The 27,921-nt window shown below is 35.1% G+C and overlaps 2 pseudogenes across 1 annotated transcript; both read left to right on the top strand.

The window, feature by feature from the left end:
• The first annotated feature begins 1,367 nt into the window (after positions 1–1,367).
• LOC149565299 (putative methylesterase 11, chloroplastic) lies at positions 1,368–20,554 on the top strand (annotated as a pseudogene). The gene is made up of 4 exons (XR_016361489.1): positions 1,368–1,718; positions 1,844–1,984; positions 19,984–20,115; positions 20,207–20,554. The product of XR_016361489.1 is annotated as a putative methylesterase 11, chloroplastic (transcript).
• A 1,978-nt stretch (positions 20,555–22,532) lies between these two features.
• Positions 22,533–25,611, top strand: LOC149565298 (uncharacterized; annotated as a pseudogene).
• Positions 25,612–27,921: the final 2,310 nt, after the last annotated feature.

Below are 27,921 nucleotides of genomic sequence, written 5' to 3'. Positions count from 1 at the left end.
TTAATCCAAACATTAACCAATATCCTATTCATAACCCAAACCATAATTACAACCATGATATAAATCCTAAACATAACCATAATGATTATTGTAAACCCTAAATCTAATTATAAACAATATCATAACCTAAATTCTAGACCCAATCCTAATCCTAACCATTGCATTAACCTAAACTCTTACCTAATCCTAACCCTAAATATTAATCAAAATCAAAATCCTAATCATAATCATGATATATTTATCTTAGATCTAACCATAAGCATAATTCTAAACACTAACCCTAACCATAATGATAACAAAGCAATGATTCAAACATCAACTCCAACTAAGATCCTTGTAATCCTACTCCTACTCCTAACCCTAAATCGTAATCCTAATCAAAATTACAACTCTAACCATGATATGAACCATCATGTGAACTGTAATCTTTGTTATCGGTGTAAAAAAGTATTATATGATTGATCACAAAAATAATTAAATTCTTAAATAAATTAATATTTTAAAATTATAATAATAAGTTTAATAATAATTAGTTAGGTTTACATCTAACATCTATAAAAAAAATTATATTATATCTTTAACATTTATTATATTAAATAAATATTATATATTGATTATATTATATTATATCTATATTTAATAAATTAAATATAATATATAATAATAAATATAATTATTGTATTGTAATATGATAAAATTTATATTGTATTAAATATGACATAGAAAATATATTATATTTATAATTTCTAATATTTAATATTACAAGCATATCATAATAAAAATAGTTTTTAAATAAAATTAAAGAGAGACAAATTTTAATAAAAATGAAATCGTAATTGGTATGGGAAAATTACAACTTAATGATTTTACCAAGTCAAAATACTTTTGATAAAGAATTATCATAAAGCTCATTGTTTTGGAGATGTTAGTTTCGCTAATAACAGCCACATTTTCATCTATCATCATCCATGCGTGATTTGCATTCAATGAGGATCCACCATTTAGCCGTCTTATGAAATGGAGAGCCAATTTAAAAAGGAAGACGTGGCATAAATCATTCAAAGAAGTGAGAAACCAGTCATAAAAAATCAAATATCCATAGAAATTGTCTGATGTGGCTAAAGTCCAAACAAAACAGTATTTACACCGAAGGTGTACCTATATTGAAGTTCTTGAACTTCAGAATTTATACTCGGGTGTAAATGGTTAAAAGTAGTGGATAATGTGTCTATCAAAGAGTAACCCTCATCATTCATTACTTAGCAATTGACCAACATAGACTTTGATATGCAAGTGGCCAGTGAAGACGAAACTCTATTCACCATTGCAAATGGCATCGAAGATTTTTACAAATAAAAGACCAAACTTTGTAAGAACTTAGAAGAAAGGACAAAGTCCAAATATATAATTGCACATAGCACTGCAGTGATAAGAGCCTACGAAAGGCTAGGTGCAGATGTGTTTTGAGAATAATAGCAGCTAAAGTGATGGCACGTGATTCAAGAAGCTTCTACTTTGTGTTGGTTCATGGAGCCTACTTTGGTGGGTGGTGTTGGTACAAAGTTGCAGACCTCCTTAAGAAAGATGGCCATACTATCTCTTCCCTTGACATGGCCGGCCAAGGCATTGATCCCACTGATGCATATCATATTTCCACAATAGATTAGTACAATCAACCTCTCACGGATTTCTTTGTTGATATGCCTTCCAACCATCAGGTGTGATATTGGTCGGTCTTTAGAAAAAAGTATCAAGAGATACTAATTTTTGAGACATAAAAAATAAGAGTTTTTGTTGTAAAATAGTTTGATATTAACAGGTAGCTTGACAAAAATTTGTGTAGGTGATACTCGTTGGTCATAGCGCAGGTGGCTTCAATCTGACATACACCATGGAGTGCTTTCCACATAAAATTGTTGTTGTTGTTTTTGTTACTGCACTGATGGCCCTCAGCGGATCGACAGCCTTTGATAGTTTGAAAGGGGTTTATTTCTAAATCTTTTTGAACTTGCCAATGTTTTGTTTTTCATTAGATAAACAATTTTTTAATCATAGATATGAATTAGAAGGGGATTTTGAAAGAACCCTAAGTGAAATCGTGTACAACAAGACAAAGAAATACAAGATGAGATTAGAACTTACAAACAAAGAGAGACCTTTGAAAACACACAAAAAAAATTGTCAACAACGAAACATCCATAACAACAATAATGAAGGATTGAATTCAAATCTCTCCAAAAAAAAACTTTTTGTTGGAGTTAAAACCTGGCCCCTATGCAGAGCCCTCTTCCCTTTTTCCAAAGAAAACCTAAGATAAACCAAAGGACAAATCCTAAGCTCTATATTTGGACTCTCTCATCCTTAATGGGAGACCCCTGCACATTCCCTATGGGAACCATGCATTCCGCATGAGACCCACAACTATGGTGCCAAATTCCTTCCGCGCATTCCTCATAAAAGAGAAATCTTTTAAACTCTAAAACTCTTTCAACATTCTGAATCTCTTACCAGATGGAATTATACTTCTGGTTTGAATATGGTGCTTCTTATTGTAATTCCAACTGGTTGGAGTTGGATTATGGTGCTTCTTATTGTAGGATTTAAACAACAACAGCAACACAATAATAAAAATGATAATATTCAGAATAGGGGAGGCTCTGTTTTACTGCAGAGAAAAAAAAAACTAACGTTTTATTGCTGCATCATTCATATGTATATATCATTACATCTCACAACTATCATCTATAAAACTCTTATATGAAACCTACGATGAAAATCATTGCTTGTCACAACAGTTGAACTATTATTGACTGGTCCTTTATTACATGCAAAACTTTGCTAAACCTACGGTAGAGATGGACTAACAGATTTATTGCTTGTAACAGCAAGTATTATTGAAATTCTAATGCAAAGTGAAATACAAAACAATCTACAAAAAACCAATTTAAATTGCCGCTAATTATGTGAATCCCTTACTTGGACGATGCATTAGAAATGGGATGGTGGAACTGACGATTGCAAAAATAGTTGAACTAGTTGTTTGAAGAGAAGATCTAAGCATTAATCTTCATACTCCCCCTTGATGCTGAGAGGACTCACAATCTGATCTCTGGGTACCAAAAACTGATCTTTTGTAACTGCCTTTGTGAAGATGTCTGCGATTTGCTCCTTTGTGTTGATGTACTTGAACTCAACCGCTTTATTTTGTACCAAATCTCTGATGAAATGTTGTTTCAGATCAAAGTGTTTGGTCCTACTATGATGAACCAGATTCTTGGCCAATTTAATGGCACTTATGTTGTCACAAAAAATCATAGTAGGTGTTGGTCTGACTTTTTGTGTAGTAGAAGTTTTCTGTTAAATCATAGAAAAGTCAAATGTTCTATTCCTAAGTGAAGCATAGGGTTTTGGATAATCCATCCATAAGAAATAATCATCATGTAAACCCTATATCATCTCTATTCATAAATTTTTGGGCGTGAAATTTTGAATTTTCAAAAGAGACGAATATGCTGTCGTATTCCTTTTCCTTTCTCCCGGGTTACCTTTCTTCCTATTTGTCCCAACCGTCAGATCCGACTAGATCTACCATTGTCGTTACCTCGCTATGACAAGTTGCATGCTTATTAAGTATGGCGAGGTAACGAGCGTTGAGTATTTTAAGAGGTGGGACCGTAAAGTGAAGATACGGCGATCGAAGATTTGCTTATTAAATGATTTATTGTGCAGGTACACTTTGCAAGTTACCATCCAAAAAGGATAGGGACCCACTAGAATATCTAACATAAGAGCCAGAATGATGGTTTTTCTGGACGTTCTGCCACCTCGCTATTGGAAAAATCAGGCACTTCGTCGTTAGCAAAGTAGCGAGGCCACGTGAAAATCTGAAGATGATGACATTGCATCTTGCTTGTATCATAATTACACCAAGTGGCATGACCAGTCATAAATACCGTTGTCAAAATCAGTTTTAATTGACAGAAGTGATTACTGGGTAACCCTTGCATTTTCCAGCACGGAATCCTTTTAAGTGCCGGAGCTCGCTACCTCGCTATCGAAAAATTCAGGTGCTTCACCATTAGCGAGTTAGCGAGGCCCCGTAAAATGGTAAAAGATCGGCAAGATCTTTGGTGACGTGGAATGATAAATGACTATGGTAAATTTTGACATGTGCCAACTATGCAGAGATTCGATTCTCATTAATGCCTATCTAACTAAATGTACAAAAAATCTTGAACGTCAGCTTGAAGTGGATCAATGGAGCTCGCTACCTCGCTATGACAAGTTGCATGCTTGTTAAGCCATGCGACATAACAAATATAAATCAGGAGATCCTGTGCTTTTTCCTCACCTTTGATTTGGTAAGTGATCAACGGCTGTCATCTCCTCACTATGAAGAGTTGCAAGGGAGATAATTATAGCGACATAGTGAGTTGGGCCCGCCACCTTCCTTATTAAGAAGCCCTATAGCATATCTTTCGATCATTTCTGGATCAGATCAATGATTGTCACCGCTTCGCTATGGCAAGGTGCTCGTTCTTTATGCATAACGAAGTAGTGATATGCTGACACGTGTTCTTAGTCGTCAGTGGGTCCAAATATAAATGCCATCAAAGAAAGAATTATGTACGTGGCAAGTTCTCATTAGGTAAAATAACTGACATGGAAAATACAACTCCTAGTTGTTCTCTCTGCACCACATGATCGTAGGATCTTTGAAGATCGACGATGCAGTTTTAAATGAAAAATGTAGTGCCACTCTCTATATTAATTAGACAAGAAAGCTTTGTCCGTGAGGAAAAATAGAGTATAATACAGAGAGATTTCATCAGTTTCATCTCACGCGAGCAACGATTTGGAGCCATTCTTGTGCAGAAGCCATTACTGAAAGAAAAACGTGCCAAGGTCTGATAAAATTGTCAAGTTGTCTGTTCGCGAAAAATTTGCAGGAATACAGAGGAAAACAGAGATAGAATTCAAGTAAGTAATACTACCATAATCTTTGTAAGCTTTTAAGTTCTAAAAAGATAGCCCAAGATGCCTCCGAAGAAGGGATTTTCAGGTGCAATAAACTACTTGGATAGAAATGTCCATGATGATTTGCTTGAGTTGCTTCCTGAGTCTACTGTAGAAACAGTGCAAGTTAAGAGGTTAACCTCACTGAACCCTAGGCTAAGGATAGCTGATGGATTGTATGATAAGGGTAATTGGGTTCAGGATGCTCAAACTTCTCAAACTGGTTTGAGTTTATTCAAAAAATGGTTTGCGGAAAGGAAGTTATATGCCCCTCATGCCAATATATGGAATTTTGATCTTGGAAAGCTTGTTGTCCCCAGTGTGTTTATGGATTTTGACCTGCTTGAAGCTATAGCGAAAAATTATGACCAAGCCACTAAGGTAGTGAGAAGAATGGATGGTGAGGCTTTAGTTACCATCAGTCCCCAGGAGATTAGGAAGGTTTTCAGTCTGGGACCTCTCACTATGTATCATGTGCCCATTAATTTGATAGAGTTAGAAAAAGAATATATGTCCAAAAGGGATGTAGTTAGACAAGGTGCACTGAAAGCCCACATAGGCCGGATTGGAGGCCTCCCAACCATAACATCATCTTCTAAAGAACCATTCAAGAAATCATGCTTTAATGCCAGGGCAGTAGAGATATATAGGACCCTGTGCAGAGTCTTCAGAGAGGGCGAAGAAGATTTTATTCCGGTGAGCTTCATGTATATGATCACCCAAATCTCCTCTTTTGGTGTGGAAATAATTTTTGATTTTGTATCTTACTTGGCTAATGAGATTCACCAGGGATTGGTGGGGATTGCAAAGGGTAAGGTGGAAAAGGTTTGGGGTCAATACTCCCTATTGATGCATATGTTTCTTTTTAAAGGGGCCACTTATTTTGGTAAATAAATGGTTTTAAATAGGGAACAAGAGGGGGAGGCACTGCCCGTCCAATTATGGAGTGTAGACATGACTTGAGAAGCAGAAAATGCTAGCTTTGTTAGATTTGATAGGCACTTTGCCTCCAAACTAAGATGCCTCATATTGAGTGATAATCCCAGAATTCTTAAGGCACTAATGCATCTTGTTAGGCCTATGGACAAACCCCATAGTCTAAAAGTTTCACATAATTGGGGAGATATTATCCCATATTCAGTCTCAACTGTTATTAGGGTCTATGGATTCAAAGGAGCACCCCATGTACTACCCTATCAGGTACCTTTAAAGGTAGGGATAGCTGAATTTTTGTGGCAGTTGGGAGGAGTGGAGGAGGCCTTTTTGCACAAAAGGGGAACAGGATCAATTTTTCCTACTTGCACTATAGCCCACCAATTTGTGATAACTAAAGAAGGGTGGATCTTTCTCCACAAAATTTTGGATCAATATAAGATGGCAGTGTCTCATGCTCATTTTTATGATACATAAGGTTTCTTTAACTCTGCTCTTAGACTTAGAATCAAGCTTCGTCCAGTTCAGCATGAGTTCTGTTTTCCTGAAGATATAATAAGAAATGAATATTCTCTCCATGAGAAATAAATAAAGAAAGAAAAATGGAGAGTCTATTCAAAAGTTTTGGAGTTTATTAATTGTTTTGACAAAGATTACAGTCCTCTTAGTAATGCTGCAACCAATGTAGATAAGATAAATAAGCTCATGAGTACTTTCTCTGAGATAATGGAAGTAATGAATGAGAAGAAACAACATTTTATTGATTCTTTTCCAGATAAAGCCAGAGAGGTTATGAGAAAATTGGGTTTCACCCCCAACATTGGAATGGGTCCACTGGTGGTACGAAAGAAGACAGGATATACTATTGTTCGACAGCAGATGCCCATTGTACACAAAGAAAAATAGGTAGTTGAATTTACCAGTACTGTCCTGGAAGAAAGACCCCCTGAACCTTCTCCCAAAAGAAGAAAAATAATAAGGGAAGAAGAATCCCCTGATGAAGGTTACTCACCTTCTCAAACTCCAATGAGAATTGAGGAAGAGCAGCTCACCAATGAGCAATTTGAACAAATGGGGTCACAAGGAGAAATTTTTGTTACACAAGCAGAAATTGATGAAGGGAACCCCCAGGAACCTCCTGTGCCAAGTTTTGAATTAACTGTAGCAGATTTCAGAGGAAGGGAATTGGACCCTGTTTTGGAACAAGCCAGTCAGCATTTTTTGTCTGATAACAATTTTGTAAGATCTAGGGCTTTCCATCAGTTTGCATGGAGGGTAAACATGCACATTTTTGAGCAAAGGTGTAAGAATATGAAAACAGAGCATCCAGAAATGGATGAGGCCTCCATTAAAAATCAAATAAAGGAACAAATGATGCAAGAGTTCTAGAATATAACCCCTGATGAGGGTAGACAGATGGTAAAAAATGCAAATATTTTATTATTGCCCAATTGGGATATTGCTGATGCATTAATTTTTAATTCTGTATCAAATAATTTAGGACTACAGGACCCAAATAAAGAGGAATTCTTGGGTACAACATTCAACAATGATCAAGCTACCCTTGTTATGTGGTCCCTGAGAAGAGGATCCAGGACTACTTCATCACAGCCTGATGATTCAGGACTAACAGGGAGTATCATTGTAAGGAGAGTTGCTGATACTTCAAATGTACAGGCAGCCCACATGAATGTGGATTATTCTAAATTTTCCTTGGCCACTACAGAAAGAGAAGAGAAGGAAATTATTGATATGCACAGTAAATATGAAATAGTGGTGGATGCTTATAATCAAGAGGTAAAAAGGAGAATTGAGCTGGAAAACAGGGTATCTCAATTGGAGAAGATACTTGGAAAAAGGAAAGTGGCAGAATCCAGTACACTGAGAATTGCATATCCTCCACAGTCATCTATTGGATTAACCCCTATCATTGAAATACCTGACACCCCTGAAAGACCCAATTCTATACTGCAGAGGAATTTGAAGCAAAAAAAACCAAATTACATGAGTGGCAGATAGAATTTAGAAATTAGCAGGAAGAGAAATGGAAGCAGGGTGTGACATATTTGAGGGATAAAATACAATGGTCAACTTTTTATGATCAGTTGACAAGGATTGTAACCCTCATGGATGAGTTGAATAAAGAAAAGGATGGACTAAATTCTCTTGCACAGAAATGGAGACAGAGAAATAATGATATTACAATTATATGTATATCTGCAGTCCAAATGCCTTATCATCAAGTTGAAAATATTTTTGATTTATTGAATAAGTTAGAAAATTTTGAGAATGAAAGAGATTCTTTACAGAGAAGATTGATACTCTGTTTTTCAAAATATCTTGCTGAAAAATTCACCCTATTTCCTTGTGCTTTAGAATCTGTTGATACAGTAAAGGAAAAAGAAAAATGGAAAAAGGAAATGGATAAATTATTTGATAACAGAATAATAAACATCATCAGTGATACTAGCCATTGGTTTTGGGCAAAGACAAACGAGGAGCTGGTAAAAGTACAATTGTATTATACTGCTATGAGAAAAGAATTTGATGATTTAGAGGAAAATGCAAATTCTTTAATAAAGATACAAAGAGAAACTCTAATTTGATTGGCCAAATGATGATACTTTTAATAAGTGGAAAAATCAATTTAGTGAACAGATGTCAGGAGACAATGAGGAAGAAGATGCAAAAGTAATAGTTACCCTTGTAATCAGCAATGATGACATGGAAAATCCCCAGGTTAAAGTGAGTTTGCAGGTAACAGAAGATGATACATCACTTACAGACCTCATGGGTATGTACTCCGAAAGTGAAGAATGATTGTAAGGTCAGATCGTGCTCTTGTCTCAACAATTCAGAAGCATAACAGAAAGGGACCCGCCAAGAAATGTTGTTAATCTTTCTGTTATTTTGTTTTTGTCTTTCTTTTGAAAGGACACCTATCACCTTCTTTAGCCTGAAGCTTGTTGCATCTCACACTATTTAAGTGAGATCCCAAGGCTAAAGAATGGTCCGAATTCTATTTTTACTAAGTATTGTGCTTAGTCCTGTTTTTGGTCCAAACATTTGGAAAGCAAGTTTGTAGTATACTTTTCTGTCAAAATTTCTGAGAATACATGAATGTAGAAAGAACTGTGCTTCTTTTCTGAAGGTCTTTCTGGGTCTATTGTAAAGGATATACCATTTTCAAAGGAAATGAATACAAATTATGAACTGTCCCCATATCAGTTCTTTCTGAATTTTGTCTCCTTTTAAATACTTAGCTACCTTGATGTTGTGTGAGTAAAAGCTTATGCAATTGATTGCAATATAGTAGGGTTGTACATCCATTTTTTATTGTTGTTAATTCAATGGATTAAATAAGGGCTCTGATGAATGTGATGAGATTGCTTAGGTATTGAAAAGGATTTTTGAATGATAAATTCTGATAAGAATTGCTGATAAGAATTTGTTGCAAAGCAACAAATTAGATCTAAGAATTTACTATAGACTCTGAACCCCAATGGATTAGGCACTGATCGAAAGTATTTCAGCCAAAAGAGAAGTATATTATGACTGGTTTTTTCAAAATACATCATAAAATCAATTTTTACTTTTATTTCCTGTAAGATATTCAAAGTTGGCCAGCACTTGCCTGCATGGAATGTTTTAGCTTCAGTTAGCCATTGCTGTTGAAAACATCTGCAGATCTATAGAAGATTTCTTGGCCATATCTGTTCAAGGGATGTGTTTACCAATTTGGTAAGAGTTATGTATATGTTTGAGGATTTAGAAATGAGAATCAAAATGAAACTAAGAATAATTCTCATACAATTGTTCCATTTTTGGACCATCCTCGGGTACACCCGTCCTGGTTTTTACAGAGCCAAAAGAGTAGAAAACCGTCTGAGGTTTTGTTGAAGTTGGGTCCTAGTACTTTGCATATGCAAGTGACAATGAGAATTGGCTATTCTTTAGGTTGTGTATGTACTGATATCTAGGTATTAAGCCTTTTGTCACTTAGTAGTTTTAGCACTGTTTTAACATCTAAAAAAAAACTCCAACAGTAGGTTGAACCTATATCTCTCCAATTTCTTCAAGAAGCTTTCTAAGCCATAAAGCTTGTGTGCCAGCTGAAGTGACCGTAGCATATTCTGCTTCTGTAGAAGAGAGAGCAACCATACTTTGCTTCTTTGAACTCCATGTAATTAAACCAGAACCCAAAGAAAAACAATTACCAGATGTAGATTTTCGGTCATCCAAACAACCTCCCCAATTTGAATCACTTAAGCCAACAAGCTCAAACTTATTAGAAGAATAGTGAATGCCAAAATCTACCATGCTTTTCACATACCTCAAAATTCTCTTGGTTGCCTTCATATGTTCCTCTGATGGATTTGTCATATACCTTGAAACCAATGAAACTGAATAAGCAATATCAGGCCTTGTGTGAGTTAAGAACATCAAACTCTCCACAATGCTCATGTATGATGTCTCATCAACAATTTCAGCACCATCATCTCTACATAATGCAACTCCATGAGCAATTGGAGTGGAAAGAGGTTTACAATCAGCCATATCAAATTTCTTCAACATATCTTTTGCATATTTTTCTTGACAAATAAAAATTTCATCTTTACCTTGATAAGCCTCCATGCCAAGAAAGTACTTCATGAGACCTAAATCTTTCATCTCAAACTCATTCATTATAGAAACTTTAAATTCATCTTTCATCTTTGAACTACTACCCATATATAACAAATCATCAACATACAAACTCACAATGAGAATATCTTTATCTTCTTGTTTGTAGTAAAGGGTGGGTTCACTCTTATTTCTTTGAAAGCCATTCTGCTAAAAATATCCATCAATTCTTGCATACCATGCACGTGGTGCTTTCTTGAGGCCATACAAAGCCCTCTTCAACTTGTAGACATAATCTTCTTTTCCTTGAATCTCAAAACCTTGTGGCTGTCCCACATATACCTCTTCTTCTAAGTACCCATTCAAGAAGGAACTTTTCACATCCATGTGATGAATACTCCATTTCTTTTGAGCTGCAAGAGAGATTAGTATCCTAATAGTTTCTTGTCTTGCTACTGGTGCAAAAGATTTTTCATAATCAATGACATACCTTTGAGTGAAACCTTTAGCAACCAATCTTGCCTTGTGTCTTTCAACACTCCCATCACTATTATACTTGGTCTTATAGACCCATTTTGTGCCAATCTTCTTCTTCTTATGTGGAAGATCTACAAGCTCCCATGTTTCATTCCTATCAATGGAATCCATCTCTTCATTCGTTGCTTGCATCCAAACCTCATTAGCAGATGCATCTTCAAAACATGATGGCTCAAAATCAGCTTTAGCAAGTAATGCAAAATTTACTGTCTCACCTATTGGATCTTCTTCATGTTATTGATTTTTACATCTCTCATAGATATCACTCAATCTTCTTACCTTCCTTGGAGGACTTGAGGATGGACTTGCTCTTGGGATTGGTGAGGGGTTTCTTGGTGGGCTTGGTGCTCTTGAAATAGAACCATTAGCTGGCTGCTCATTATCATTATCAGCAATATCATCATCATCCAAAACTGATTTGGCTTTCCAACATGTTATTTTTGATGACCATAAACTCCCCCTTCATCAAAAATCACATCTCTTGAAACAACAATCTTATTAGTAATAGGATTGAATAATCTACAAGCTTTGCTTTCCTCACTATAGCCCACAAAAATACATGATTCACTTTTAGCATCTAGCTTTTGCCTATTCTAATCAGGGATGCGAACATAAGACAAACAACCAAAAACTTTAAAATGGTTTACGTTAGGCTTTTTCTCATACCATGCTTCATATGGCGTCATCTTGTGTAGGGCACTTGTAGGACTCCTGTTGAGAATATATACGGTTGTAGTGAAATTTCCCTTTACTGATTTTATATGATATTTCCAGCCTCTAATCAGATCTTTAAGATCAAACAACCAATATTTCAAAGATCCACCAATTTCTCAATAAACCCCAAATCGGGTATGTCGAAAATAGTGCCAAAAACTTCATAGCTTCACATATTATTAATAAATATAAAAGTGGACTTTTTTATAAAAATTTCAGCAGCATAACAGCCTACAAAATGACATTTCCATATCTGTATAACATTTACACAACAGCTCCGAAACGGAGGACAAAAACAATGCTCATCGAGCTCCCAAAAACAACACAAAATAGCTGAAAACACCACAAAAGCACTGATAATCTATCATAGAAGTATAATCATGACCAAATAAAATATTCAGATCTATTTTAACATCTAAATGTATAATATACAGTAGCAACCCAAACTGATATGAAATACTCAACTGAAAACACCAAACTCTTACAAAAAACACACCCGAAAACCCACAAATCTGCACTGTTTAGCACAAAGGCAAACTCTGCATGAGCATGCACATGGAATGGCTTTGAACTCCCATCCTTAGCCTTCCTAGAAACCTAAAAACTCCCATTCTTGGGTCTCCTTCTGCACAAGTTTTGCAGCCTCTGAAGAATAACAAAGAAATGAGCAAAAATCAAGTTCTAGAATGAGCCCAGAATGCCTCCAAACCCCTTAAAAGAGGGCATAACCCTAACTCACATCCAAGAGGGGTTAATAGAACATATTTTAATAATAATTTTCATCTATTAGTCCATTAGCTTCCAAAGACTATCCCCTTTTTCCCAAAACTTCACCTTTTTGGGCCTGCCTGCCTTAGTAAAGATTATTATTTTTAATTATTTGAAAATGGGACATGACAAGTCCTCCCCTTCCAAATATTGCTTGTCCTCAAGCAATGGCTGAACAATAAACCAATCAATCCACCTGGATCCCAAATGTAGTAATGAATTATACTATTGTCAATTAACACAGGCTCCTGCAATATCCTCTGCAATATAACCAAGAGGAATCCATAATCAAACTGACAATTACTGCTCAACCAAACTCCAAAGTCACAACTTCCATAGTCAGAAACCCACGAGACACAAACTCTTAGAACACCAAAACCCAAGTAAAGTGGACAAATCAAACTACCAACATAGTAAATACCATCAACGCATCCCATTGGCCTAGAAGGAATGTACAATCCAACTTTGCAACAATGGTGAATGCTCCCGAATGAAACTATACCAAGTATGGAGAATCTACACACTGTACAACTCTTGCAGTCAACACAACTCTACAGATCATTGGCCACTATCTCATAACCATAACTTCCATGCACCCTTGATGGTGAAAATCCATCACAAGATAAACATCAAGAAATGGAACCCAAACCAAATTTTCCTACCATCAACTCCTCCACACAAGGATCAAATGCTAACTGATGTACATACCGTACAATATAATGTTGATAAAAAAAACCAACCTCAGTCAACAGCTCACCATGAACAACTGATACAACCCGTTGTGATTGATCACCAGCTAAGTCATGAGATGTCATAGCCAAAGGAGTAGAATCAATAACAACACCCACTAAAGCATCACTCCAAAACTCCTGCTCTAAGTCATGTATTATCAAGCTGTCAATTGCAAAACCTATCGCCATGTGCCCATCACAACTCTCATCTCAAGGTGTCAAACTATCCCATAACTGATGATAAGCACTAGGAACCAAAATACATCTCTGTATCATCATCTCATCAACATGGTCATCAAAGGTGAATTGATGAGCATACCTCACAATGTAATGTTGATAGAATGTGCCAATCTCAGTCAGTGGCTCAGACTGCAATCCAGATGTAACTAACTACAATCGATCACTAACCAAGTTGGAACTAAGTAATACCTCTAAAGACATCGCCAAGGGAGTAGTATTACTAGCAGGAACCATGCCAACTGTCAGCTCACCAACATCACACATGGTCTTTGATACAACATCTCTAATTTTTGTGCCATTAGTACTAGAGGTCACCACCATGTCAAGCATACCACAACAATCTACTACAACACCCAACTCAACTGAACTTGACTTTAGTGGGGATGAACCTGATATGCCAATGTTAGTATCAAGGATGGATGCATCTCCGTCTCCACTATCTTTGGTAATCTTGACCATGGACATCCTTAGATCACCAGACACCACAGCTTGTGACTATACAAAATCTAGTAAAGACTGTAGTTGCTCTAAATCCATGGTCACCTTAGCCAAATGAAACTGTGACTCCTTGAAAGCCAACTATGTACTCTCAAGAATCTCAGAAGTCACCTCAAGCTGCTGAGTAAGCTCATTCACCTCATCTTCCTTGGCCAACAATGCATCATATGTTGTACTACCCCACTCCATAATATAATCTCTATCGGCTACCAACTGCATATAATCCTATCTTAGAATCTGAAAAGCCTCCCATAAAGAGTGGAACTCTATCAAGGAAAGATAACTACCTCCCTGCTCATCACTAGTAGGAGAAACCCATCCATAAAATACTAACAATTGATGAACAACATCGAAATGATGACAAGCGATAGCAATGTCTCACTCACTAACTCTCAACTGATTAGACACATGATGGCACTGGCTAGACTATCTCCTACAAACCTCCTCTGGTGCACTATCTAAAGGAGTATCCTCAAAGTTACTAGTCTCGAGAGCATTACCATCCATATCCTGTGAATCAACTCCAAAGCTCATATCAACATACGGAGTATCAAAAATTGTAGCACTGTTGTCCAACTCCTCTGTACCAAAAGAAACTGCCAAGGAAACTAACTCTTCAAAACTACCCACTGCATCCTCCTGGATGTCATCAATGCCAATATGATCCTGAGACTCGTCTGTACACACTACCAAATATGAAAGATCATCAACATATTCTAGCAAAAATGGTCAACTAGATATATGAACAAAACCCAACACCAATGTATAAAAACTAATATCAACATTGGATAAGCTCCTAGCACAAGAAAAGACAACACCATGCAATCTACTAATCAAATCCATGATAGCAGCCAAACAATAACTACTACTAAAAAGTATTAAAGATTTCCAGTCAACTGAATCCCAAACGCCAATATAACAATCTCGAGTCCATATCCATGAACTATAATTAGCTGGTAACTCAAGCAAACTCCTCACTTGAGTAATATGACCAATACCAACTAATTCCACATACCTGTCTGACATTGTCCCTATATCCTGGATGTGAATGCAAGATGAACTAGTGACATTATCAATGACCACATATGATCTACCGTTCGCAGAAAGCTGAGTATCAGGAGTGCAAGATGAAACTAAACTCAATTCCATGCCATGCTTATCCCCATGTCTCTCCCAATCTTGTAATGCCAATGGAGTATTCACCAAAGAAGCTCGAGTGTCCTCAAGCTTGTGAGAAAGCCTGTCAACTTCCTCCTCCTTCCTCCTCAAGGCATCTGAATAGTCTTCAACAAGGCTAAGAAGATGGTCACAATATGATAGAAGATGTAAATAACTCAACTTCATCGTTCCCATTCCTTCCCTAATCGCTTGTAAGTCAACACAAGAAGACTTTGCCTGAACTCCCTTATGTCTACCCTGTAACTGAAACATTTGAATGTGATCCTCTATCATATCTCGCATCCTGTCATTATGAGATAATGAAGTCACAATATTATCTTTGTTCACCTTCAGCTAGCTGGACAAATCATGTGAAGTTCTACCTACCTCAACCTCATGTGATGAAGCATCTAACTATGTCTGGTACTCTTTCTCTGGTAAAGTCATGAATGCTCAATGTATGCTCATCTCTACCAAGTATCTCACCATCATTCACAACAACATCCTCATAATCATCATCTAAACCCACTACCTCCTACGGCAGAGTAGAATCTGAGACGTCTGCCTAGCTATAAGCTAGTTTCTCAAACTCCTCATGCAAGTTCTTGGTAATTGTGCCATTTTCCCTGTGAGAAAATCTGCCAAATAGAAATCCAGTCAACTTATCCACCTTAGTTGGGTCGGACAACATGTCATTCATCATACAGTGGTGCTCAACCAACTATTCAGACATGTCATGGCTTATTTTCCTAAGTTTATCTCGAATGTCTAAATAACCATCCTTTCTACTGTTCTGACTTTGGATATCAATTGTCCAAGATCATTTGCTCTAAGACTCTGTACTATACCTGTCCATTCTGGATAAAGTAGAGTGTAACCCCAATAGGTTATAACTTCTTCAAACACCAAGAACTAACATACAAATGATTAGAAGTAGCATGCAACTATAGATTTTGACATGCAGCTGATTTGAAGCAACATGCAACCACCAAATTCACCAAGAGCTAACATGAAAATGATTAGAAGTAGCATGCAACCATAAATTTTGACATGCATCTGATTAGAAGCAACATGCAACCATAAATTATGACATGCAAGATTTGGGTAGTTGTCAAAATTGACATGCAAACTTCTACAAACCCTCAGGCTGGCAAGATCATAGCTCTGATACCACTAAAATGTCCCTTTACTGATTTTATATGATATTTCAAGCCTCTAATCAGATCTTTAAGATCAAACAACCAATATTTCAAAGATCCACCAATTTCTCAATAAACCCCAAATCGGGTATGTCGGAAATAGTGCCAAAAACTTCACAGCTTCACATATTATTAATAAATCTAAAAGTGGAAATTTTTTATAGAAATTTCAGCAGCATAATAGACTACAAAATGACATTTCTAGATCTGTATAACATTTACACAATAGCTCCCAAACGGAGGACAAAAACAATGCTCATCGAGCTCCCGAAAACAACACAAAAGCACTGATAATCTATCATAGAAGTATAATCATGACCAAACACATATATTCAGCTCTATTTTAACATCTAAATGTCTGATATACAGCAACAACCCAAACTGATATGAAATACTCAACTGAAAACACCAAACTCTTACAAAAAAACACCTAAAAACCCACAAATTTGCACTGTTCAGCACAAAGGCAAACTCTGCATGAGCATGCACATGGAATGGCTTTGAACTCCCATCCTTAGCCTTCCTAGAAACCTAAAAACTCCCATTCTTGGGTCTCCTTCTCCACAAGTTTTGCAGCCTCTGAAGAATAACAAAAAAATGAGCAAAAATCAAGTTTTGGAATGAGCCCAGAATGCCTCCGAACCCCTTAAAAGAGGGCATAACCCTAACTCACATCCAAGAGGGGTTAATAAAACATATTTTAATAATAATTTTCATTTATTAGTCCATTAGCTTCCAAAGATTATCCCCTTTTTTCCAAAACTTCACCTTTTTGGGCCTGCCTGCCTTAGCAAAGATTATTATTTTTAATTATTTGAAAAGGGGACATGACATGTAGCAACTGAATCAGCCCAATAAGAATTGTTCAAACCCTTGGTTTGTAACATGCTCCTTGCAATTTCTACCATAGTACAATTCTTCCTTTCAGCCACTCCATTCTGTTGGGGTGTGTATGCAGTTGTGAGTTGTCTTTTGATGCCATTCATCTCACAAAAATTTTGAAAATTGTGTGAACAAAACTCTACTCCTCGATCTATTCTCAAACATCTGATTGTGTTCCCTTTCTCATTCTCTACACGAGCTTTAAACCTCTTGAATGTATCAAAGGCTTCATCCTTAGTCTTCAAAAAATATACCCAACACATGCGTGAGTAATCATCAATAAAAGTAATGAAATATGATGACTTACCCAAGCTTTGTGTTTGCATTGGACCACAAATATCTGAATGAATAAGCTAAAGTGGGTATTGGGCCCTCCATGCATTGCCTTTTGTAAATGATTCCCTTGAATTTTTCCCTTTTGCAAACCCTTCACAAATCTGTTTATGCTCTTCAACCTTAGGCAATCCAAGAACTAATGCATTTGATGTTAGATTCTTCAAACTACTGAAATTCAAATGGCCATACCTGAGATGCCAACCCCAGCTTTTATCCTCATAAGCCATAATGACAAGTTGATTATCATTTTGACCAAACTTCAAAGGAAACATCCTATTCTTTGTCATAGGAACAACTGTAATCACTTTTTTTTAAAAATTCTTATCATAGATAGTACAGTGCATGTTCTCAAATACCACTCTATAATTCTTCTCACATAGCTGCCCAACACTCAATAAATTATGCTTCAACTTGGGAGTATAATAAATATCTTGAACACTTTTCTTCCCTTCCTTTATCTGAACATCCATGGCTGCTTTGGCCACAACATCCACAGTATTGTTATTACCAAGGGTAATATTGGATCTATAACTATTATCAAGCTTTGAAAATATTTCTCTGTTACCATACATATGGTTAGAGCATCCAGAATCCAAATACCAAACATCATTCACATTACTTTCACCTTTCCCATAACACAGAAATAAATTACCAGAGGAAGGATCCTCATCTTGTTAGGCATAATTTGCATTATTGTTACCTGATTTTAGTCTACACTCTCTCTCAAAATGTCCATACTTATTGCAATGATAGGATTGGATGTTCCTTTTATCAAATCTTCCTCTACCTCTTCCTCCTTGAGCACCTCCTCTTCCTCTAGATCCTCTTGAAAAATTCTGATTTTGGCCCCTTCCCGAGCCTTTGTTGTTGTTACTACTGCTACTAGCACCATCGTTCTTTGAAATTTGCAATTGGGAAGCAAAAGCCTTCTCATTAACATTGGTAGATGTGTCCCTTATTCTATCCTCATGTGATATAAGAGATCCAACCAATTCATCATACTCCATGGCAGCTAAATTTTTGCTTTCTTCCATGACAATTTCTACAGTATTCCATCTTGGGGTTAGAGATCTCAATACCTTTTGTATTATTTGCTCTTGAGCAATAGATTCACCCAAAGTGGCCATTTTATGAGTCACATCTTTCACTCTCACCCAAAAATCTCCCACACTCTCTGTCTCCTTCATCTTATAGTTCTCATATTCTCTTTTCAAGGTTTATAGCTTCACAACCTTGATCTGTTCATTGCCATGGTAAGCATCTTTTAGAGTCTTCCAGGTCTCTTTTGTTATCTTTGCATCAACAATTTGAGGAAACAAACTCTTATCAAGAGCCATCTAAATGTGAAACAATGCCATTGCATTCTTCTTCTCATCTTCTTTCTTCAATCTCCTATCATTAGGTTGGAGAGTATTCTAATCTACAGGCTCTTCATATCCAGATTCAACGATCTCCCAATAATATTTCCTAATAAAAAAAGTCTTCATCTTGATTGACCAATATTGGTAATCAACTCCATCAAACTCTAGGATTTGCAAATTGTTTGCCATGCTCTTATCTTCCAAACACCTTCAGCTCTAATACCAAATGTAGGATTTAAACAATAGCAACAACACAATAATTAAAATGATAATATTCAGAATAGGGGAGGCTCTGTTTTACTGTAGAGAAAAAAAAAAACTAACATTTTATTGCTGCATCATTCATATGTATATATCATTACATCTTACACTATCATCTATAAAACTCTTCTATGAAACCTACGATGAAAATCACTGCTTGTCACAATAGTTGAACTGTTATTGACTGGTCCTTTGTTACATGCAAAACTTTGTGAAACCTGCGGTAGAGATGGACTAAGAAATTTATTGCTTGTAACAGTAAGTATTATTGAAATTCTAATGCAAAGTGAAATACGAAACAATCTATAGAAAACTAATTTAAATTGTCGCTAATTATGTGAATCATTGGCTTGGACGGTGCATTAGAAATGGGATGGTGGAGCTGACAGTTGCAAAAACGGTTGAACTAGTTGTTTGAAGAGAAGATCTTGGCATCAATCTTCACTTATTGATATCTTGGTACAAATGAGAGAAGTGAAACCTACAAGAATTCACTTTGGATTCTCTAATGTAAACCTCAAATCTAGCACACAATTTATGCCATTTGACATCTTAAATAATTATCCAAGAAAAATAAAGCAAACACTAACCATTTCTATAGATAAAAATGGACCAATTAAACAGATAGTTCTTATATTCTTTTTAGCATACCGTTTATATTTAAAACCTATCTTACTTTCAATTTAGTTTTTATATTTCTAATTTTATTTTATTTTGCATCTATAGATTTCGTCTGGTCTTGGAAAATTTGGAGACTCCACATATTCCTTTGCGAGTGGAGAAGGGAAAAAATCCACATCCTTAAAGTTTGGCAAACAATTTTTACAAGAATTTTTATTACAAAACACACCCTCTTCGGTAAACCATTGAAATCAAACTACTCCTTGGCTCAAGTGTGTAATACACTTAATTTCTTGATTGACTGGTTGGTATCATGAAATTGATGTAGGATATTTGTTTGACTGATTCTCTCCTCAAAAGATCTCTGTGTTGGGAAGGAGTTGTTTCCTACACGAAGGAAAACTATGGACGAGTTCGATGAGCTTACATTGTAGCCAAAGAAGATAAATTATTTCCAAAGAAATTTCAAAGAAAAATGATTGAAGAGAATCCTCCACAAATGGTATACGAGATAGAAGGATTGGATCACTCTCCTTTCTTTTGTAAGCCTGATGGACTTGCTCACATACTCCTACAAATTGCCAATAGATGCGTATGTAACTAATGGTGAGCTTGAAATGTTAAGCAAATTATATACTACTACTGTTAATTAAAATGTTCAGAAAATATTATGGTACTTCTCTTCTATTAAATGAATGTGATAACTTAACTAGATGTTATACTTCAATAAAGGGATAGAGGAAGCATTTATGTAGCTATCAAAATTTAGATTTTCTGACATTGTTATCAGAATTTAACATATAGTTTTTGAGTCAAACTCATTGACCTATGTTTCATGAGTAGTAATTCACACATAAATCCATCTCTTATGAGAAAAAATAGAACACTTAGCATTCATTGGATCTAGGTGATGTTCATAAAGGTGAAGCACTAGGACTTCCTGAGATGTCACATATCTCAGTACTACTCCAGCTCGAGCGTGCTTGACTACTGAGTTTCCTCCATCATAAAACCCACTCTGCTTGCAACCCCATTTGTAAAACCTTCACTTAGTGTTGTGCATCATTAACCATTCATTAGAAAGCCCCTTAAGCCCATCAATCGACAAGTAGGAGATATTTTTCCACAGCAAATCCAATTGTGTGATATTAATATTAGAATTTAAATGTGTAGATTTTTTCAAGGAGGGATTTAGTTTTTTTCCTAATTCTTTTCAGTAAAGTTTAGATTTTTTTGGCTGGATAGATACAGGTAGGAACAGGCTACTTAGTTCATTCTTACAGCTAAAGGATTGGAAAAGCTTCCCAAAATGCAAAGAATTAATGTTTTCATTTAATAGTTGACAGTTTTAATTTTATTTCTAATCTTTAATTTGTGAATGATTTTTTTTTATGAAAGAGGGTAGGTTTAACCTTATAAGATAAGTCAAATATCCTATTTATTAATGTTTCTATCACCATTCAACAAAAAATCTATTTTTATTCTAAGACTTCTTATGGAACATCTAAGTATCCTTTGCTACTTTTCTCATACATTGCAAATTTAAGATCCTTTTAATTCTTGAAAGATTTTTTTAAAAATACTCTTAAGAAAAATTTTTCTCTTAAAACTTCCACGAAGTATCTGAATATTCTCTTAATATTAGTCCAATGTTTGTTTCCTAAATTAAACATAAACCTACTTAAATCCCAATTACTTGACGAATAGCCAATAGTGGCATGTTGTGATGGTAAAGGTGTTGAGGTGTTACCCTTGCCATCAAGGTTCAAATCTAATGGGGATGAGGTCTCCCGTTTGGGGCGTCATTGATTCATAGCTCCATATCAAAGCATTTACCCCTCTTTAAAAAATTTAAAAACAAAAAACTACTTGACTAATATAAAATCTTTTATATAATATTATTCATGTATTGGAATTCTAATAGCATTGGATTATGTAACATGACATCCTCCATTTCTTCTTATATCTTAGGAAAATGATTCCATGATAAGTTAATCAAGTAAATTTACCAAACTTCTTTTGCAGATTATATTTGCATCAAACAAGTTTATTTCTTTATTTGAATTAAACAATTAAACCAGCTCCCGATCCCTATTCTTAACCAGGGTGACCATCTCCTCATTCTTGACCTTCATCAAGATTTGTGCTACTTTGAATATTTATGAAAATAAAATGGAAAATACATTTTAAAGTTTAGTGTATGAATTAAGTCTATCATCCAAAGTTTGCTTGAAGCGAAAGACTTGCTATAAACCTCTATATGTAAGAAGTGCACTAGCCCTCTATTAACTATGTATTTAATCTGTTATTTCCTTTCCTCCTAGAAAACTTGAGAAGGCAACAGTAATGCTGGAGAAGAGTTAATACTTGATTATGCAGCTCCTTCATGTGGCTCTGTTGTGTTCTCTCTCTATCTCCATTAAACTGACTGTTCCACGCCCTTTTGATGCTCTTTTCTATTATCTCCATTAATACGACACTATTTGTGCTTTGGAACGATGTCTATCTCGCATAAACAAGAAAAAGAAACCCCTTTGGTGCATTACTGGCGAGCATTCCAAGAGACCACGATTTATTTGATGCATTCTGGAAAACAGTTCACATGCCCTGCAAATACCTTCACATTTTGCAGATGACACGTATATTCTTCAGTAATGCATATGTTTGTGGTGGAGGAAGAAGTGGTTGTTCTTAGATCTTGCTCGGTTATAATGAAAGATTCAACTGCGGCAAATAGAAAGCTATAAACAGTGATTGAACAGTTTCTTCGACGCATTTTGTCAAACAGTTAGCGTACGCTGTCAACTTTGCAGAGGTGCCTAACATGAAGGTACGAATGGTGGAATTTGACCTTCCGCCTACGGGTGCATATGCTTGTAAGTTTCTTAAGCCAATTCAATTTTCTAAATTCTACTCGGTGCAAAGGCTCGAGTGGTTTGGCTTCTCTCTCGACACTTTTACCTTTGAGTTGGGAGATTAGATTAGATGAGATTGTATCGTCCTATGGAACACTATACCTCCTATGTCAACTTAGTTCGGTTCACTTTTTTTGAAGGTTGATGATGAGTACACCAAACTTCTTGATGTTGTGTTTACTGAATAGGTTGTACCATGAGTTGTCGGATAGGATATCTACGAATTTGACCCTGTTGTCCCTATATGCCTCACATTCCAAAATGAAGTGTTTCTCGGTTTCTACCTTCCTTGATTTGCAAAACAAGAAAATTGTCTCTTCCCAAAGTTCTTTTGGTTACTTCCACCACCCAATCTCACGCTGGAGTTGATGGGAGTTGGTCCTTAGTTGTGCAAGGAGTGTCTTAACCCTCCAAGGTATGTTGGCCTCTATATACTCCTTTTGGTGTTGGTTATACGTGGGGTTGAACTCGTTGATGTAGTAAGACTTTTTCCTACCAATCCCCTTTTCCCAAATTCTCTTATGAAATCTCTTCATAACAAATGCTTTTATTTCTTTATTGTTAGCAGGGCATGCATTGAAATGGATATCCCGTTTGCTTATCCATTTGATGTTTCATTGCATCCAAGTCCTTTTGTGTTTACACAAAGTATCCTCAAAGACCACTTTAGGCCATCTAGTTGCCTCCATCTTTTCATTTTTTTTAAGATAGCTAATGAGGTGGGCCATAGTGTGAGCCTCAATAGATATAGCTCCTACTTCACAAAGCATGATATCATAGGGGATTGTGCCTTTGAGTTTAAACTTGCTAGTGATCCAACACTTTTGTATCATCTTGATTTGGGGCTATTTTTCCTAAGAAAGATTAACTCTTCTCTCCTTGTGACCATAAAATCATTTTTTTTCTTCTTTAGAATATTCTTGTAAACTTTAACGTCAAGGATGGTTTCTTTGGACTCCATTAGCTTTCTCCTAGAAACTTTGCATTCCTGATTGAACTAGGCATTTGCTAGAAAAGAGTTTCTTTCAAATTTTCTTTGCTTAGATATTTTGCACTTGAAGAGAGCCATATGAATGACATTTAATAAAAATTGGCTAGTGATATCATGCACGCATCTGCCCTCTGCCATATATAATCTCTCAAGCACAGTCCTAAAGATGTCCCTGTTCTTTTGAGTCAACAAAATTCTTGAGTATGATGGAATTTATTGCTCCATTCTTCAATCTAAAGAGGGGACATTATCAGTGAATTTACTCTCAATTTTTTTTTTCCACAAAGACCACAACATATTCAATGAAACAAGTAAAATAAAATTTGAATCCATCAATCACACTACTCACATTGTCCAAAGATAACAAATTATTTAGCTTGTACATTTATAAAGATAGTTGTACGAGGCTCTCCTTTCTGAATCGGTGAGGAAATATACATAAGGGTTCTAGTATTTTAGAAGGCAAATTTGTTTTGTTAGTCCCTGCCTATATATAGGCAAGGAACTAATGTTTTCATTAGACTCTTGACTATTAATTTTTTCAATCAAAATCATTAAATTCTAAAATTTAGAAGCTATTTTATTTTTTAATTAATTTCTTAACATTAATTTATTTCTTCTTATTGGTTTTTTCTAATTTAGCTAAGGATATGTTTATTATTTGATCACATAAAATAACAAAGAAATACTTCTAACTTCATCTGGAAGCTTCCTCTTGTTCTGTAAGCTTCCCACGGTAGAACTTCTAGAATATTCATTGGAGCAAGAAATCGGACCGCAAAGGTGTACATCACAAGAGCATCAATTCAAAGCTCAAATATGCACATGTTTCCAATACAAATAGTATTTGAGACTTGACCAAGGATGACATGGATTCAAAATGCTCTACCAAGTTCAATTTTCAGCCTTATAGGCTAAGCTTAGGAAGAGATTCCATCCTTGGTGTATCGTAACCCAAAATATTACAAAATTTATGCATTTGTGAACCAGATGTTCAAGATCCTTACCCAAATGAATCCAATAAGCCCAGGAATGGTCTGGTTTTACGACATGTCATTTCATGACCATCAAAGTGCAATATCAACACAACTTCTTACAATGTATCATATGCTAACAATGATAAATTTCATAGTGAAGTATACAAGTTTCCATCCCCATTGACAACTCTGGATAAACAGAATTCTCATGGACTCAAAACTGATATTTCTGACTACATGCAGGGATTACCAACCTCTAACCAATATCATCCACACTCAAACTCATTTAGGGTCCCATTGGTAGCAAGAATATGAGTGGAATAGGCATATGTAAATTCATAAAATTTCAAGTTCTCTGTTTGGGTGCACCAAATCAGAATCATGAATAGGAATACATAATCCAATTTTGGCCCAAAAACAAGCATTTGCAATTCCACTTAAATAGGCGGAATTGGAATACGTATTCCTATTCCAGTTTTATTTATTTTAGAAAACATAATTTTTTGGGTCCATGAATTCCCCATCAAGTTCTAACTGAACCAAACAAGAATAGGAATACATATTCTTATTTTCTATTCTAAAATAACAATTCTAGAATATGTATTCGTATTCCCATATTCTTATTCTCATAGCCAAATAGACCCTTAGGTTTGGGTTTGGTTTTATATCTGGGTTTGACTCCAATTACAAATCTAACATTTCAAGCTGCTTTACAAATTTGCAGCCTAGCAACCTTGATTCTCAGGTGGAATATCCTAATTGCAAAGATGAATTAGATGGGTTCAATCCTTTCTTAGATGAAGTCACCAAGGTAGAAAATGGTCTTTTTTTACAATATTCCACTGCCTAGAAGCAAATCCCAACCTCAATACATTATCTTACACTATTTCTTCAACTCAGTTATGAGCAAATCCATTGTATTCTATAAAACTAAGAACAGAGCCAAATCAATCAGTGACAAACTAGCGCATTCAATTCCCATTCACAATGGTCAAATCCCTCCTCCTACAAATTTCTCATGAATCCCAAGTTGGAGTTGGTCAAATTTTGTTGTACTTGATCCAACATATCTCTAGGGCGAAGCTGAGTAGTCAATCTACGTGATTCACACCAATCTACATCACAATGCCAACACAAACAAATTTGTGCAAGCAACATTGTGACATTGGAAGAGCTATGATAATTAGACGCAATATGAATTTGGAAAACACGACTATCATACTAATACCATATGATATGGTCTCATATGCATATTAGACACCAATTTGAGGAAATTTGACTAGATGATTCATCTTCCCCCAGAAATATTGCCAAATACAAGAGGAGGATTGGAACATGTTGCCCATGACCATCACATTGTCATTGCAATCGAAATTGTCCAACCCCTATGCATTGCAATGACCATCACACTAGCCATGACACTCTACTTTGTAATTTTTAAAAAAAATTAAACTAAAGTTAAGTTTTGGTTAAAATAATTGATTAATTAGTTCATAAACTTTTTTCAAAGATTGTTATCTTTCTTTTTAAAATATTTTGTTATTAATCATATCAAAATTTATAAATTTATTTATTTTATTTATTAATCAAATACAAAATTGTGAATATTTTAAATTAATAAATACATTTTTTATCTAATTAGATAATTTGTATTATTTTTATAAACATTGTTGACTTTTTCACTTTTTCTCCTAAATCTACTTATCATATATTTGATTATTCTATGGGTGATATTTAGGGCTTCTTCTATTGAAATTTATTTTAAAGTTACAATCACATGTACATGGATTAATTAAAATAATAATAAAAATTATAAATTATTTTACATTTATTAGTGTTCTACAGTTCATAATGATTCTTATTGTTAATTTTTGGCATATTCCATAATTTTGTTACCACAATGTGATGATGATTGATCTATTATCATAGGTGTTCCAATGTTTCTACTTGATTCTTGTTATTGTATTTGGGTTCTATTGTGAATACTTTTTATGTCAATTATGTAGATCAAGTAGTGTGACCCATTATCATCTATAATCCAATGTTTCTACTCCTTGTACTCTTCAAAATCTAGATGATAGATGACAAAACATTTACACAAATAATACACACAAAATCAAACTAACAACATTGTCCTTTTGTCAAGAAATAATAGAATTTGTATAATTTTTATTTTTATTTTTCTATTTTTATCTTTAAGTTAAACAATGAATTTATTCTTGCAATTTGCAAACTAGTAGAGATAATCATATGAATTTTAAACTCCATCAAATTCAATACATGTTTTTTTCTAAATAGCAAGAGATAATCATATTATTTTTTACCTACACCAAATTCAATACATATTTTTTCCCTATATTAATCCATTTGAAGATGATAAAACAAAAAATTGTGTGCCTTTTTGCAACCAAAACCTCTATTCAATAACTCAATCTTTATTTTCAATATGAATTACTAATATCACAAGGCAGAGACTCAAGCTCTCTTAGAGCTCTTGTTTAAAATAAATTAGGTCTATCTATTTTACTCATTTATTTAGTGTTAACTTTATGATTAGATTGGTATATATTATTTTCTATATAAAGTTGATACAATTTTGTTTATCTTAATTATAAGTATATTTATAGATTGTAGTAACTAATATAGATATTTCACACACACACACACACACACACATAATATATATATATATATATATATATATATTTGTATTTCACAGTATACATATTCACTATAATAGATTGACTTTCACATTGAACTCTGATGTAGATCATGTGTGTTTGAAGATTTATTGATTTATGTGCTTTCTTATAGTAAAATGATTTCCTTGTGTTGACATATCGATGGATGAGTCATGTCCACGATGGATTGTGACTCCACTATGGAGTCACACCTCGTTGTAGTTGTGACTTTCCATGCTACACGCTATTATAATTTGTTAAGACTTTCACAATACCATCAATCAAATAATAGACTTACTGAGCCAGTCATATTATTATTATGCAGTTAGTTCTATTAAAATGAAATTTAATTAAAATATAATAGGAATTACTTTGTGTGTGTGTGTGTGTGTGTGTGTGTGTGTGTGTGTGTGTGTGTGTGTGTGTGTGTGTGTACTTTCCCTCTTAGTTAGGGAGGATAAACACAAAAGTAGATATAA

The sequence above is a fragment of the Cupressus sempervirens genome, chromosome 3 (assembly GCF_028749045.1).
Source record: "Cupressus sempervirens isolate cs-2001-9-10 chromosome 3, ASM2874904v1, whole genome shotgun sequence".
Classification (NCBI taxonomy): Eukaryota; Viridiplantae; Streptophyta; class Pinopsida; order Cupressales; family Cupressaceae; genus Cupressus; species Cupressus sempervirens.
The sequence above is the reverse complement of the archived record's forward strand: the minus strand, read 5'-3'. Positions and strand labels throughout refer to the sequence as shown.